This window comes from Narcine bancroftii, chromosome 1 (genome assembly GCF_036971445.1).
Source record: "Narcine bancroftii isolate sNarBan1 chromosome 1, sNarBan1.hap1, whole genome shotgun sequence".
NCBI lineage: Eukaryota > Metazoa > Chordata > Chondrichthyes > Torpediniformes > Narcinidae > Narcine > Narcine bancroftii.
In genome coordinates this window covers 321,280,033-321,297,745 of record NC_091469.1, presented here as the reverse complement: position 1 = coordinate 321,297,745, position 17,713 = coordinate 321,280,033, and the positions used below count along the sequence as shown (strand labels likewise).

The 17,713-nt window shown below is 40.5% G+C and overlaps 1 protein-coding gene across 12 annotated transcripts in view; it reads left to right on the top strand.

Annotated features, from left to right (window-relative positions):
• The window catches only part of ctnnd2b (catenin (cadherin-associated protein), delta 2b), a 1,542,927-nt gene that overhangs the window by 370,493 nt on the left and 1,154,721 nt on the right, over positions 1 to 17,713 (top strand). Inside the window, exons 1-2 of one of the 12 annotated variants that reach the window (XM_069907087.1) lie at positions 14,746 to 14,768; positions 17,403 to 17,468. The exons of the other annotated variants lie outside the window; for them this stretch is intronic. The gene's annotated coding sequence lies outside the window, so the exon portion shown is untranslated. Of the gene's footprint in view, positions 1 to 14,745; positions 14,769 to 17,402; positions 17,469 to 17,713 lie in introns of those variants that run through there. 12 annotated transcript variants of the gene reach the window in all.

The window sequence follows — 17,713 nt, the reverse complement described above, 5'->3', positions numbered from 1 at the left end:
CTGCCATGCCTTGGCCTACTTGCCTAACTTGTCCAAATCACTCTGACCCTCCTAACGTCTTCAACACAGCCAAACCTGCTACCCGACTTTGTGTCGTCTGCAAATTTTGAGATATTACTATCTATTCCCACATCTAAGTCATTGATATATATACTGTAAACATCTGTAGCCCCAGCACAGAGCCCTGTGGTACCCCACTAGTCACTGGCTGCCATTCTGAAAAGAACCCATTAATACCTACTCTTTGCTTCCTGTCCATCAACCAATTCTCTATCCATCTTAATATCATACCCCCTATACCATGCTTTTTAAGTTTGTACGCTAGTCTTCTGTGCGGAATCTTATCAAATGCCTTACTAAAGTCCAGATATACCACATCCACTGATTGCCCCCCTACCCACTCTACTGGTTACATCCTCAAAAAACTCTATTAGATTCATCAGATATGATTTTCCCTTTGCAAAACCATGCTGACTCTGTGCGATGATACCACTACTTTCCAAATGTACTGCAATTGTATCTTTAACAACTGATTCTAGCACCTTCTCAATGTCAGGCTAATTGGTCTGTTGTTTGCCGGTTTCTTTCTCCCTCCCTTTTTTAAAAATGGGATTACGTTAGCCACCCTCCAATCCTCAGGCACTAATCCAGTATCTAAGGAGGTTTGGAAAATTATCACTAATGCATCCACTATTTACTGGGCTACTTCCTTCAGCACTCTTGGATCAGACCATCTGGCCCTGGGGATTTATCTGCCTTGAATCCCTGGAATTTAACTAATACAACCTCTCAACTTACAATTATTTCCTTTGTACCCTCCCTCACATTAGATCCCTGATCCTCAGCAATTTCCTGAAGATTAGTTATGTCCTCCTTGGTGAAGACAGAACTAAAGTCGTCATTCAGACAGTCTGCCATACCTTTGTTCCCCATGATTAACTCACCCGTTTCTTTCCACAATGGACCCACATTTGTCTTAACCAATCTCTTTCTCTTAACGTATCTATAAAAACTTTTACAGTCATTTTTTTATGTTCCCTGCCAGCTTCCTCTCATAATCTCTTTTACCTTTCCTAATTAATCCTTTTGACCTCTTCTGCAGAACTTTGAATTTCTCCCAATCATCAGGAATATTCTTTTTTTTAGCTAATTTATATGCTGCTTCTTTGGATTTGATACTCTCTCTGATTTCCCTTGTTAGCCATGTGTGCGCTACCTTCCTTGATTTATTATTTTTACAAACTGGGATGTACATCTGTTGTACTTGCTCCAATCTATCCGTAAATGATTGCCTTTGCATTTATACTGTTAGTACCATTTGCCAATCTATTTTAGCCAATTCACATCTCATACCATCAAAGTTACCCCTCTTCAAGTTCAGAACCTTTGTGTCTGAATCAACTCTATTACATTCCATTCCAATGAAGAATTCCACCATATTGTGGTCACTCATGCCCAAGGGGTTCTTCACAACAAGATTGTTAATTAACCCTTCTCCATTACTCAGTACCCAGTCTAGAATGGCTTGATCCCTCATCGGTTCCTCGAGACACTGATTTAGAAAACAATCCTGAATACATTCTAAGAAATCCTCTTCCTCCTTACCCTTACCAATTTGGTTCACCCAATCTACATGTAGATTAAAGTCACCCATGATAACTGCAGTCCATCAATAACCTGATGAATTGGTGCAGACTGTCCTGGTTGAGTGTAATGGAGGCTAGAGTCGGGTCATTGAACATCGCTGCAGTAGAAGATTGTGGCATCCAAGATGGTGGCCCCCCCAGGCCCTGCACACAGTACTGCTGGATCTGGAAAATGGCACCCAAGGTGGCAGCCTCCACGGCCCGCTCCTGGTGCAGCTGAATCCTGAAGATGGCATCCAAAATGGCGGCCGCCACGGATTTCACATGGCGATGCTGACCTCAGGTGTTTGGAAGAAGTCCCCCATGATCTGTAGCACTGCTAGAAATGGGTTTGGACTTGTACACTTTGATGTAATGGCCCTTCTTCCCACACCTGGAGCAGATTGAATCCTTCGCTGGGCAGCGTTTCCCCTGATGCTTGCCCAGGCCACAGAAGTAGCACTTTGGGGGTTCCCAGAACACCGCAGCTGTGGTCGGGTCATTGCTAGAGCTAGTCATGAGCGTCGGGAGGCTTTCGCGGAGCACTGCTGCTGTAGTCTGGTCGTTAGTGCAACAGAGGGGTGGTGGCATGTCCCAGGATGGCTGCGACTGGGGTGACCACGAGGTGGTCGCATTGTCGGTCAAGTAGGCCTCCATATTCTGGAAAGCCACCTCCAGCATACCTGCCAGCTCAACTATTCTCCTCAGACTGAGTTCCCCCTGCTCCAAAAGTGTCTGTCATATGTAATTTGATCTGATCCCTGTGACGTAGATGTCCTGGATCAGGTCCTCTGTATACTCTGCAGCGGACACGTCTTTGCATTCATAGGCACTGCCGAGTGCTCGCGGGGCCCGAACACTGGGTGGTTGTTTTTTGAGTCACTAGAAGGTGTCTAACATAGACATTGTTGATTTGATACAGATATTCCCCTTTGAAGATATCCATGGCTTCCTGGCGTCCCTGATCATGGAGTACACCAGAGTGCTGACCCGGGAGTGCAGTACTTGTAATTTGTTGGTCTCTGGTAGCACAATGGTAGAGGAGGCCTTCAGGAAGGCCTCAAAACAGCGTAGCCAGAGTTCAAAGCTAGGAGATGTTTCAGGCGACTGAGGGTCGATCTCCAGCCTTTCTGGTTTGAGAATCTGCTCCATTGGAGAAAACGTCACGTGAATCAGGAGACTATTGTGGAGAAACCAATAGGCTTTAATTCACTTGAGAACGTAACATATCCCTACTGTTCAACTGCCCTGCAGTGAGTTGCAGGGAGCTGTGGAATAGTCACCTATATACAGGAGCCTGTGGGGAGGGGCCACAGGTACAATCAGCCAATAGGTATGCCTGACCAGACAATTACACACAATGTATGATCAGCCGTGTACTCTCGACTGTACAATTTTGAGAGTTGCATGTACAGTGAGAATGATCCTTTATAATTACCATGATTCAGCCTCGTAAAACAGTCATGCCAAACTGCATCTGTTCTAAGTCATTGGCCAACCTGTGGTGTACTGAAAGAGTTCCAGGATTCACGTTAAACATATCCGCCCCCCCCCTCCCCCCCCACCAACCCTCTCCATGGTTTGGAGTTTCTGATGCCACACGTGGAAACTTGGGAGATATGATCTGCATTCCCTGAAATTACACATGCTAACCAGATTACAAACGTAAGCACCTTCCATCAACCCAGTCCATTTACCAGGATGCTTGCTGGAATGCAAGGACTAACATATGAGGGACGTTTAGCGGCTCTTGGACTGTATTCAGTGGAGTATAGAAGAATGAGAGGGGATCTCATAGAAACATTTTGAATGCTGAAAGGATTGGATGGAGTAGATGTGAATTAGATGTTCCCCTTGGTGGGTGAGTCCAGGACAAGAAGGCACAGTCTTGGAATTAGAAGCTCCCTATTTAAAACAGAGATGAGGAGAAATGTCTTTAGCCAGAGGGTTGTGGATTTGTGGAATTTGTTTCCACATACTGCTGGGGGATCACTGGGGGAGTTTAAGGGGGGAGATTGATAGGTATCTAATTAGTCAGGATATCAAGGGATATGGGAAAAAGGCCAGAACTTGGAACTCCAAGTGAGAACAGTTTAGCTCAGGGCAGATTTGCAGAGCAGATTCGATGGGCCAAATGGCCTACTTCTGTTCCTTTTCTTGTGGTCTTGTGAACCCTGACTCCAATGATGTCTGAAGTAATAGCTTCACACTGTAAAGAAGAGATGCATCCCTTTTAATCCTTGAACAACACCTATTGGAGTTGACGTAACTGTGTATGCTGCCCAACATTTCTGTGTAGCTGGTGTACATTTCCACGTGTCAACAGCTGTGTCAAGTATGTGATCACATCCAAGTTGACGCCAGTACTTTGTATGGTGGAGCACGGTCCTGCGGGCATGTCCTCACTGGGCTGGGCAGGCTGGCCCACCTTCAGAACCCTGTAGCCCCTCCCCATAAGATCCCCAATCTCCCCACCTCATGCCTGCCTTGGACGTGAGACAGCAGCATGTAGAGGCATGTCTGGATCTTCTGATCAATAAAGCCTTTGACTACTTGCTTCACGTCTGTGAGTCGTCGTTGATTGCGCTACACTTTGTGATGCATGTGTTTCGGCGTGCAGAAGCATGCCAACTAGAGTTTCACAATGAGCTTTCAAAAGCCTGATTGCATGTAACATTTGATTTTGTGGTATAAATCAGTTGCGTAACAGATCAAACTAAAGCATTTGTTGCAGTTTTGCCTTGCCTCGTTTTTCCTTTCTCTAATCTTGTAGCTAACTCAATTTCCTCATTCTCGGCTCAGTCTTAGATTTGTCCAGGCATTGGTAACCCTTATACAACTGTTTTCAATCAATATATTTCAGTGTTTCTCACACCATGAAATAATGTTGCCAATTCCCAGCACACTCTGGAAGCTCTTTACTGCCTATTGTTTCTGAGATAAAATAAATGCTTCACGAGATACACTTAAAACACTGTGCAGACCAACTGAAATGGAATGCTTGCGCAGGAAAAATAAATTGTATTTATCTGGTACTTTAATATCCCATGTGCAACACCATGGTGTTATCAGACAAAACTGGACAGCAAGCCACACAAGGTAAAATGTGATCACTGGTGGAGATTTATAATAAAATCGAGACTCATGGAAATGTACACCTCTGGCTTTCCTTTCATTAAGTTCACAATGGACTCCTTAGTTTTGGTGACATTTATGGTTTTTAGACGGAAATGTCGGGAAAATCACAGAAAAAATTAACATAATTACTGCCTGTGTGGGCGCCTTCTTAGACTGCAAATCCCTAAGAGCAACAGTCCCAGGGCTTGGACATGCAGTGGAGTGGATGACCGACAACAAATATTTCAAGTACGAATAACACTGCAGGCTTCCTCCAAAATGTTGCAGAGATCCTGCAGGATAAATCGGGGGGCAGGAATTGACTCAGAATCCCTGCTCGTTCCTTTTTAGATGTCCCGTGTAGTGGCAAGATTCCTTCATGTGCCTGGAGTCTGAAAACCATAATTGAATGCAAGTTTGTTGATTGCACACCATTCAGCGAAGTTTTCAATCTCCCTCCTCTTCACTGACTCATGGGCCTTTTTATAGAACCCACTACCATGGTGTCATCAGTAAATTTGTAGATGGTGTTATTGTCGGACTGAGCCACACAGTCATAGGTGTAAAGTGAGTGGAGCAGGGTGCTAAGAACGCAGCCCTGTAGTGCTCCAGTACTGATGAGGATTGTGGAAGAGATGTCTTTACCAATCCTCACTGATTGTTTTATGGAGGTGAGGAAATCCAGGATCCAGTTACATGGTGGGGTATTGAGGCCCAGGTCTGCTGATCAGGTTTGAGGGGATGATAGTATTGAATGCTTCTACTTCCTCAGCATCAGCACCTCTACTTCCTCAGAAGTTTGCGGAGGTTCTATATGTCGTTGGAAACCTTGGCAAACCTCTACAGATGTGTAGTAGAAAGTGTGCTGACCCGTTGCATCATGGCTTGGTATTGGGCTGCCAATAACCTTGAGCAGAAAGCCCTACAGAAGGTAGTGGACACAGCCCTAATGTTTGAAGGGATCATCATGTTAAATGCTGAACTATAATCGATAAAGGGCATCCTGGTGTATGCATCTCTGCTGTGCAGGTGTTCGAGGGCTTTGTGCAGAACTAGTGAGATGGAATCCCCTGTAGACCTGTTGCTACAATAGGCAAATAGAATGTATCCATGTTGCCGCTCAGACAGGAGCTGATAGGATTCAACACCAGCCTTTCAAAATAATTTATCACTGTTGATGAAGTGCTACTGGTCGATAGTCATTTAAGCAGGTTACCACACTCTTCTTAGCCACCACTGACGCTTGGTTGGAACAGATGGGTACCACATCCTGCCGGAGTGAGATGTTGAAGATATCTGTGAATATGTTGGCAGATTGGTCAGCACAGTGGTGTTGCCAGCAAATTTATAGATTGTGGTAGAGCCGAACTTGGCCACCCATTCATGAGTGTTGAGGATTAGAGTAGGGAACTAAGCTCATGGCCTTGAGGTTTCCCTGTGTTGCTGGTCAGTGAGGATTTTTCTAATCTGCAATTTTTGGGGGGTTTCCTGATGAGGGAGTTGAGGATCCAGTTGTAGAGGGATGAACAGAGTCCCAGATCCCCATGTTTGACTAGAGGTTTCCCTGGTCGGATGCTGTTGACCGCCGAGTTGAACTTTAAATGTCCTTCCATCTCTGACCTTATGCCACCCAGATATCCCAATTAACATTCACTCCCTGTATGTTTTGAAGAGTAGGAGGAAACCGGAGAACCTGGAAGAAACCCATACAGGCACAGGGAGAACATACAAACTCCTTACAGACAGCGCCAGATTCCAACCCAGGTCACTGGCATTGTTCTAACCGCTATGATAACTATGCTGCCCCAAACTTACTCAGTCAACCACAAGGTGTTCTTGTGATCCAGGTGATCTCGTATCGAATTGGCAGTGCATGACTTCATTGACATCTTTGAGCCAAAATTATACCATCTGGATTCTAACCTCAGCAGGATTTCGCCAGTTTATCGAAGATATGGCAAAGTCTCTGTCTACATTGCCTACACTTTCTTTATAAGACAATTCATTGAAATTCTACAGAATCATCTTCGTGGATCTCTTTTTCAATATTTTTATTGGTTTTATCAAATAAATGTTCCATAGGTACATGACAATAAAATTTAATATTAACAAATCTCGTTCAGCAATAAATAGTCATGAGACCTACGATTTTTAATACTTTATTTAAAATTTTAAATATACAATTGAAGTACCAGTTAATGAAGTAGACAACAGCAGCGTAGTCAAACAGTAATCATGGCTTTTATTAGCAGAAACTAATGGTACAATAATGAAAGACAATGGGTGCAATCACAGTTATACCCAAGGAGAGTGTCTTAAGTGGTAGAGATAATACATGTCCAATGTCAGTAAAGCAGGGCTAAGCACAGTGAGAGACTGACAGCTCAACGTAGATTCACCACAACAATGTATAACCCCCCCCCCATACCCACCCACATCCCACCCCCAAAGACTCCAAAGAAAGAAAATGGAGGTTTAACATCAAAAATACAGTAAACCACCGTGGATCAAAGCAACACCACCACGATGAGCTTCAGAGAATTCAACATTTTAAACCCATAGTGTCCAAATAGGGGCTCCATACTTTTTTAAAAAATTTATTAAGACAATTTACAATCAAACATAACAGAAAAAACAATTTTTTTGTATATATATATATATATGAAAGAAACAAAAAATCCCCCAAAAAAACAAAAATCCCACCCACCCTCCCTCCCCTTCAGCCACCTCCCTTAAGTGGAGCCAAATATAAAGATAATACAGTGCTTATAAAGAATATTTCAAAGTATTTCTAAGTTCATATACTCCAAATAAGAAGACCACATTTTAACAAAAAACAAATAATTATCATGTAAATTACATGTAATTTTTTCCATAATAATACAATTTCTCAACTCATTATCCCAGCGTGTTATATTAACCTCCACATTATCCTTCCACAAGTACTAGTGACACATTTTCGTGCTTCAGATAACATTAGACGTACAAATGCAATTTGAAATTTATCCTACCCTAGTCCTTTCAAAGAAACCATATATCTCAACAAAAAGATTGATGGGTCTAATGGCAATTTAATCTTAAATAATTTTTCCAAAACCAACCTAATTCCATCCCAAAATGGCTGTACTTTTAAACAGCATGTGAAACAGATCCAGTATATAGTCCACATCTAAAACAAGAATCCGAATTACTAAATCCATATTTTTTCAATTTCTCAGAAGTCAAATATAACTGATGTAAAAAATTATAATTAACCATTCCATAACATACATTCATCACTTTTGTTGCACTATCAGAACACATAACCTCCCAATTATATTCTGAAAAAATATAGATTAAATCACTTTCCCATTAAACCTAGATTTTTCCCATTCCGGTTTATCCATACTATCCTGTAATAATTGGTACATATCTGAAATATAACCTTTCTTAGGTACAGAAGAAATAAAAGACTCAAATTTTGTCAACATGGGTAAATTCATCTCTTTACCATAATTTTCTTTTATCAAAGCTCTGACTTGATAATACACAAACAGAGAATTTACAGATATATAAAATTTCTCCCTCAATTGAATAAAAGAAATAAATTGGCCTTCTTCAAAACAGTCCTGAATTATCTTTATGCCCTGAGAATTCCATCTCTTTAAATGATTATTTAACATTGAAAAAGGAATAAGCTGGTTATGGTATAATGAGGTTTGAATTGGTAATTTACCCTTTGATCCTAAAACCCTGTTTCTTTTAACCCATATCCTTAACAAATGTTTTAATACTGGCATATTACATTCCCGAAATAAATCCACATTCCATTTAAATATAAACTGATGTAGCTCAACTTCAGATATACAAGCCATTTCCACCTTTGCCCAACTCGGAGGTTGTTCCACATCCATCAATCTACTAACAAATTTCAACTGAGCTGCATCATAATAATTTTGAAAGTGAGGTAACTGCAATCCCCCTAAAGCATATTTCCATGTAAGTTTATGTAAAGTTACTCAGGCTAATTTTCTTTTCCATAAAAACTCCCGCAGTGCCCTATTCAGGCCTTGAAAAAAACTCTTTGAAAGTAAACATGGTATAGACTGAAACAAATACTGAATTCGAGGAAAAATATTCATTTTAACACAATTCACTCGACCAATTAATGTTAACGGCACATCTTTCCATTTAATCAAATCCATTTTAATCCTTTTTAATAAAGGGACATAATTCAATTTAAATAGGGGCTCCATACTTTAGGGAAAAAAGGATAGTTATCACATAAATAATACGTTATTTTTTTCCAAAGGAATACGTGTCCTCAATTCCAGATGCCACCTCTGCAAACCCAAATCAATCTCGTTTTTCCAAGTAATGACTATACATTTCCTCACTACCTCCATCACCAATCTTAAAAATGCAATTTGGTATTTGGTCAACCTCAAAATCAAACTTAACCTTTTCACATTATCTAATAAAAGCCATGGTAATTGAATCTTTAAAAATTTCTCTAAAAATTCCTTAAGCCATCTCCTTATCGCATAACCAAGTTAAATGTAAAAAATAACCAACTTTAAAACATCTATAACATAAATCTAAAGAACAAATTATATTTCTTTAATTTCTGAGGAGTTAAATTGTAATGAACTAATCTATATTGAACATTAATAATCTTAGACATACGAACCTTACAAATAGATCTCCAATCATCATAGTCAATTATAATTCCCAAATCCTTTTCCAATTTCGTTCTCGATTTATGAATATCTAATTTAGGCATTTTACTTTGTAACAGTTTCTACATTTCAGAAATAAATTTCTTTTTACCACCTCCCATAAGTAAAGTTTCAGAACGTAATTGCTTTGGTAATCTCAAAGTATGCCCACTGAGACCTATATTACATTAAAAAAGAAAGATAAAATAAAACCACTGAACTAAATATATAATTCAATCCCCTCCCTTTGGAGGCGACTGACTAACACAAACAGTCCACTACTAATAATAAGGAAAAGGAAGTTTCAAAAACTAAAAACTAGTTAATCTTACAAATTTTGAAAGTAATTAAGAAAAGAACCCCATAAAGAAACAAAGTTCAGGTTCATTTCAGTAGTGGAACATCTAATATTTTTCCAAAGTCAGACATGCCATGAGATCGGATGACCACTGAGTGCGAGTGGGCGGGACAGCATCTTTCCATCTCATTAAAATGGCCCTTCTAGCGATAAGGGAGGCAAGGGCAACTATGTGGGATTGTGAAGCAGTCAGAATTAAACCACATGGCTCCCCCACATATTCCACAGAGAGCGAGAAAAGGATTTGGAGTCAAATTAATGTTAAGAACAAACACAAGGTATGAAATATACCTTCCCAAAAATTGTGAAGAGAAGAACATATGTAACAGTGGATCTTCTTCAGTTGTATATTTATGACATTTAGAAGAGAGATTAGAATAGAATTTAGCCAATTAGACTGTGGAATAGTGGGCCCGGTGTATGACCTTAAACTGTAATAATGAGTGTCCAGCACAAAGAGAAGATGAATGCATTTGGTTCAGGATAGGGTCTCATGTAGTTTCAGAAAATGGCTGTTGAAAATCTTGTTCTCATAGTTTTTTTCAATTCTGTCCTGGGAACTATACCTAAAATTTGGAAGTAATTCATAAAGGCCAAATACCACCCCTTTAGATTGAAAATTATAAATCATCCCTATCATATTAGGTTCTAGGGTTCAAAGGAGCTTCAAAATTAAAGAATTCAAAAGGCTCATAACCTGTAAATAGCCCCAAAAAATGATATTTAGGTATTTTGAATTTAAAAAAAAATATGTTTAAATTTGGTACATAATTGTTCAAAAGAAGCAAGATTGAATATTCTTCCTAAATGTTGATATATTTTTGAAGCTGTACCCGTGTTTGTTCCCAAATCCCTTTTTGATTCATTGAATTCTATCATATCTTCCTTTATATGGAAAAATAAATGCCTCTGCCTTAGGAAAATCTTCCTTCAAAATATTAAAGAGAACAGAGGATTGGCATTATCTTTAGATTAACTACTAACTTCAGATTTGATTGGGTACCTAATATCAGATACATGACTTTTTGAATTCATCACAAGGTCAATTTAGTTGCTTCAAGTTGAATGAATTTTGAAATTAAATCTACCAAAAAAAAAATTTCTTCTTTCGATACTTGGAGCTCCTCTTCCTTTTTTGGCTTCTAAATTAACTGATAATTTTATTGTTAAACATACGTTGAGAATCTGTTTTCAATTTAAGAAACATTTTGGGACTTATTTTAGGTAATTCCTTCTTTTTTTTTCACCTTCAGTTCAAGAAAGCGGTTATCATTTTTGGTTAAATCTAGGTATCCAATCTTTCTTAGATATTATTACTGGCCAAAATCTTTGTGGATTTGAAACCTGTTGGAATAAGTGGAGAAGTGACTGCATGGATATTAAATTGACAGGAAAAGAAGATAGAGATTATGAATTGGTACTCTTCAGGTTGGCAGAACTTGTGAAGTGGTGCCCCTCGAGGATTCACATCAGCGATTAACATTGGCACCTATTTAGAACTGCAGATGAGACACTGAAGTAATCATTGACGGTAGAGAAGCACAGCCAATCCAGATGCTTGAGTCAATGTGATGCTGGAGGAACTCAGGATCATGCTGTACCCATGGCTAGAAACACAGGTGCTGCAAAACCTGCCCAATTCCTCTAGCACTTGATTGTTGTCTAACCATCGATGATCACAATGGACCTGCAAAGGTAGAAGTGATTCGGTAGGTGACAAATTAAATTAAATAGAAAAATTATGAAGTGATACGTCTTTATGAGAAGCACGAGAGAGGCAGTTTAGACTAAAGAGTATGGAAAAACATCGGCAGGTGTCCAAATATAAAGATGGGGGGGGAAGGAAAGGCAGGGAGGAGGAGCACGGTCACAAAGGCAGGAGAAGGGAGGGAGGGCGAAGGGTGAAGCTGCAAGCAGGGGGAGGAGGAGGGAAGGTGGTGGAGAGTTGAGGGGAAAGAAGATGGGGGAAGGGAAGGGAGGGGGGTAAGGAGAGCAGGTTAGCAGAAACCAGAGAAGTCAACATTGATGTCATCCGACTGGAGGGTGCCCAGATGGAAAATCAGGTGTTGTTCCTCCTCATTAAGCCCTTTTCCACTGGCACCCTGTCCCAGGAATTAATTGGGAACTTACTGGGACAGGGTCCAGTGGAAAAGGAACACTGTCCAAACACTGGAGTAAAATGATGTCATTTCACGCTGGGAATTAATCTCCTCTACCCCTACTCATATCCCCAGCATTTGGTGATGCCGGCGTGGCTGATAAAACTAGTGGAAAAGGGACAACAGAAAGTCACCTGTTTCCAGTTGAAGGTAGAACCCTCCGATCCCCGGGGACAAGTGTGTTCAGTGGAAATGCATTTAGAGTCACAGTTAAGGGTGGCCCAGTGGAATTGACACAAAGGGCTTCCTATCATGGGACACTACACAGCCAATTAACTGGGATGCCAGTGGGCCTATAGTGGGATAGAACATGAGGCCATGGAAGAAGTTCACCCTGATTATACTTGGATCTCCTGTCAGATGGTGCTGAAATGGGATGATTTACAGTTAAAATCACATGTGTGGTTCCCCTTAATGTTAGGTCAGGTTCCCCTTTGACTTAGCAGGTGTGCCTGATTTGGGGCAAATTAAATTGACAGATCACAGGAACATTTGCTTGAAACCCACTCTTTGGTCGTGGTTTAAGTTGTGTGTTTGACAGGTGCCATCTGTGCAGCCTAAGTCATTAATTACAATGTAAATTTCATTGATAGGGTCATTCAAGATTCTTTTATTGTCATGTAATAAAACGAAAAATGTAACATTACACAAAATTTCCTTTAATCTGCTGCAAAGACAAAGAATCACAAAGCATTGCCCAATGCCCCTTACAGTCAGGGAAAGTTCTGGTCACCTCTTTATCGAAAGGATGTGGAAGCCATGGAAAGGGCGCAGAGGAGATTTAACAGGATGTTGCCTGATTTGGAAAATATGAGGCAAGGTTATCAGAGCTAGTGTTTTTCTCTTTGGAGCGAAGAAGGATGACTTAATAGAGGTCGAAAAGATCATGAGAGGCATGGATAAGGTAGACAGCCAGTGCATGTTTCTTTTCCCAGGGTGGGAGTAGCAAACACCAGAGGATGTCTGTACAAAGTGAAGGGAGGAAGGTTTAGGGGAGACATTGATGTGATCAGACGTCAACATCAGGGATAGGTTTCTCATCACTACTTGTGAAATTGTGAAATAACAATATTCATTTATGTTCTCATCAATCTCCTTTGTTGCTTACTAGGCACTTAGTCTCACTTTGATCCACAGTAAAAATATTTTGGATTCAGAGCACTCAACTCAATCAACCCTTTGCATTTGAAAGGAAAATGGATTGAAAGAATGGATAAAATAACACATCTTGTTCACTTTTGTTCTCATTTCTTTTCATTGTTTTGTGGTCAATACATGATGATGTGAGCAAATTAGTCGGAAATGCCCCTTGTAAAGGCCATGCATCACTAGACCAAATATTTCAGATGCTGTTTGCAAGTTTTGGCTCAGCCTGTGATTCATTCTTAATGGAGTTGGAAAAATTAAATAAATTAACTGAGTGAGCTTTCGCCTTTTTAGGTTGTGCAGTTGAAATTTTTAAATGAGTGCTTTGAAATGCTGCAGTCTATTTCTCGTCCGCATCACTCATACTAAAATTTTGAAGAATTTATTTTGCATTCTCCTTGGCAGAACTGAAAGCTCATTGCAGACGACTTCAGCACTTTTTCTCCAAGTGTTGTATTGATAGGAATGCGCCAACCAGGATGAAAACAAGAAAGACCTGCAGTCATCAGAATGGAATGGCAAAATAAATGTTGGCTTGACACATGGCTCGTACTCTCCTGCACCTCACATAATACAACCAGATCCTTTATCTCTACTTGAAAATGCAAATCTGCTGGCAGATTAAATGTCATCTGAAGAGTTTACCACCAGCAGTGCAGTGCCCTGTACTGTATTTTTATGCATATAACGCGCACATTATACACATATTTTATAAGCCAGGTACCTCCCATGCTTTATTTGCATATGCACACAATACAAGAATATTTTTACATGTTGAACGAACATGCAAAATTAATAGTGCGCATGTGAAAGAGAGTCGAACCCGTGGAATATTCATGCACATGGGAATATAATAATGTCACTGAAGAATAGGCACAATTAATAGCTGCCGGCAATTTATAGTGAGCATGAAAATATAATAGCAGCAATGAGAGAATGGGTTCAATTTATAGTGGGCATGGGAAATTTTGATCTTGGGAATATCTCTCTGTACTCAATGTCATGGTATTCTTATAAACAGGACATTCTGGCAGGGACACTGCACCTTATCAATGTTAATTATCCAGACCTGTCCCCGAGGCTGGAGATTAACATATCAAGTGCCTCTGATTTGAAGACAACATTAGAATTAAAATTCTGCTCAACTCTGAAGCCTGTCTTCGATCTATTTAATTGATTCCTCTCCAAAGCTTGTTAATGTTGCAGTAGAATATCATCTATATTATGGGCGATTGACACCTCTGGGGGAAGTTGATTGGGTATTAATTGCAAAAGATTAACTGTGGCAGATACTGGTATGTGCTTTGTCTCATGTCCCATTTAAATGCAAATTGATTTTGATAGTCGGAATTTGGATTACTACACCCATACATTATATGTGTGTGTGCGTTATTCAAAAATATTTTGACACAATTTATGATGTTCTGTGCATCATATGTGTGTGCATGCTCTATAAGTGAAAATACGGCACTCCTTTCACAACAGCTGTGATGAAATGGCCTAGATTACATCCTCAGGTTTTGCCATAGGACTTGAACCATGGACATTTAAAAGAAAGTACAAATATTTACCATTGGAAGTGGAAGCTGCAATCACTGAAGATTCCGACTTTTTGAAGTATCTCCTCATGAAGAGCTGAAATCCAGCTCTGCCCAAGTGTTCCCAGGTAAGGAGTTTCTGGACGTACACTCAGCATTGATAAAAGAATGACAATATATTTCCAAGTCGGGAGAATGTGCAACCTGAGAGAGGAACCAGAGGGCTGATTTCATTTGCTTGAAACCTACTCTTTGGTCGTGGTTTAAGTTGTGTGTTTGGCACAGGTGCCAGCTATGCAGCCTAAGTCATTAATTACAATGTAAATTTCATTGATAGGGTCATTCAAGATTCTTTTATTGTCATGCAATAAAACAGAAAATGTAACATTACACAAAATATCTTTTAATCTGCTGCAAAGACAAAGAATCACAAAGTATTGCCCAGTGCCCCTTACAGTCAGAGAAAGGTCTGGTCACCTCTTTATCGAAAGGATGTGGAAGCCATGGAAAGGAGATTTATCAGGATGTTGCCTGATTTGGAAAATATGAGGCAAGGTTATCAGAGCTAGTGTTTTTCTCTTTGGAGCGAAGAAGGATGACTTAATAGAGGTCGACAAGATCATGAGAGGCATGGATAAGGTAGACAGCCAGTGCATGTTTCTTTTCCCAGGGTGGGAGTAGCAAACACCAGAGGATGTCTGTACAAAGTGAAGGGAGGAAAACTTAGGGGAGGCATTGATGTGATCAGACATCAGGGGTAGGTTTTTTTTACACAGGGAATCTGGAATTCCTTGACGGGGGGTGGTGGTGGAGGCTGGAACAGTGAGAATTTAAGAGTTCCTTGGACAGGCATATAGATGAATGAAAATTAGAGGGTTATGAGGTGGGAAGGTTTTCTCTTTTAAGTATATACAGGTCGGCACAACATCATGGGCTGAAGGGCCTGAACTGTGGTGTAATATTCTTTGTTCTATGTTAAAGAGCAACACAACAAAGACCCCTTCTGCCGACTGACTCCATTCTGACCTTTTTGCCCATCTACTTTGCCCATGCCTTCACGAGGACCCTATTCCTACTTTGCTTTGCCTTTTGAAATGTCTGTCTACATGCTTTTTAAATGTAGTAAACATGCCATATTCCACCCAGCTCCTCTGGCAGCACCAGTAATATACACTGCAACCAGTAGGCACCTGTAGTGAAGGGAATGAATGGTTCAGGTGGTGGTTGGGTGTCAAACAAGCAGGTGGCTTTGGTTTTGAGTGCCTTGAGTACTATTGGAGTGGCACTCATGCAGACAGATGTAATCAGGTATAAATTTAGCAGCACAGACTCGTGAGCTGAAAGGGCCTGTTACTGTGCTGTATGTCTAAATTTAAAAATTTAATGTAAGGGTTGAATCCAATTGGAAATTACTGGCAGGCCAGCTACATTCAAATGTGGAAGACTCTATTTTGCCGACAGACTTCAGTCACAAACCTCTGCTGCTGGCCTTTAAAGGCAGATAGATATTCTTTTGGATCTTTCATTAACTAAATCTAGCATGGGATCCATGAACCCAATCACTTTACTTGGTGATTTTACAGCCGCAAGAATGTAAGATAAATATAAGGGAATTTGCATCGTTTCAACACACTGGACAATGAAGATTTTGCTTCCTGAACACTTTTGGACGCATGGGCTGCTGATCACAAATATGTTTTAGGCATACAGCACGAGAACAGGTCATTTTGGCCCACAAGCCTGTGCCACCCGATTTACACCCAATTAACCTGCAACCCCCGGGAGGAATGTTGGGAGGAAACCAGAGCTCCTGGGGAAACCCCACGCAGACACGGTGAGTTTGTACAAACTCTTTACAGACAGCGTGGGATTCAAACCCCGGTCCCAATCGCTGGCTCTGTAAAGGCGTACGCGCTAACCACCCCACTCCAAAATCATCTTCAAATTTCTTATCGTGTACTGTATTTTAAATGTAACCTACTTTTGTGATTTCCTTTCATATTTTAAGACTACAAGTAGTCCCCGACTTATGACCTATGCGACCATCCATATTTGGGACCAAGTTCTTTTTTATAAATAATGTCTGCGTGTACGTACGATAGCGACAGTCTCTCAGTTGACATTTGGTAAGCTCGCCAAAGAAGATGTCGAGCAAGAGAAAAACCCATCCCCTGCTGATAGATCTGGCAAGAAGCTGAGGAAGATGCTCAATTTGGAATTGAAAATGAAGATAATTAACCAACTTATGACTTCTCTGTGCCTTGCTGACATACTTCCGACTTAGGTCCATTTTGAGATATGACTGGTCGGTCAGAAAGGATCACGATCATAAGTTGGGGGCTACCTGTATTTTAAGCATATAAAGCCATGAAGTGTGACATGTCATTGAAAATTCATTTTCTGCATTCTCACTTGGACTTCTTCCCTGCTAATATTGGTGCAGTCAGTGACAAACATGGTGAAAAGTTTCACCAGGACATTGCAACCATGTAAAAGTTGTATCAAGGCAAATGGAATCCATCAACGTTGGCCGACTATTGTTGGACACTAACTCGAGAGGCATCAGATGCTGAGTGCAAACGAAAATCAGCGACAAAACATTTTTAGGTCAGCTGAACTAACGCAATGTGCAATTAAACATGCAAAATTCAGTAAAAGTTGATTTAATGTTTCTCCAACATTCTACATGATACAGCAAATCTAAAATGATCTTTGAGTTCAGCTGGAAGTTGTCTATCATGATCTTCATTTTTTTCATGAAGGAAACCGAGGGCGACATGGATGGCTTAGCCAGCAATCTGGACTGGGGTTTGAATCCCGCACTATTGGTAAGGAGTTTGTACGTTCTCCCTGTGTCAGAGTGAGATTTCCTCGGGGGCTCCAGTTTCCTCTCACCCTTCAAAAAATGTACCAGGGGCTGTAGGTTAATTGGGTGTGAGTGGGAGGTGCCGACTTGTGTGCCGAAATGGCCCGTTACCGTGCTGCATCATCTAAAAAAAATTTTAAATTAAATATTTGTTGTCAGTGTTATTTGTTTTTGCAGTTGTCTTGTTAATTATTTAAGTGCTCTGTT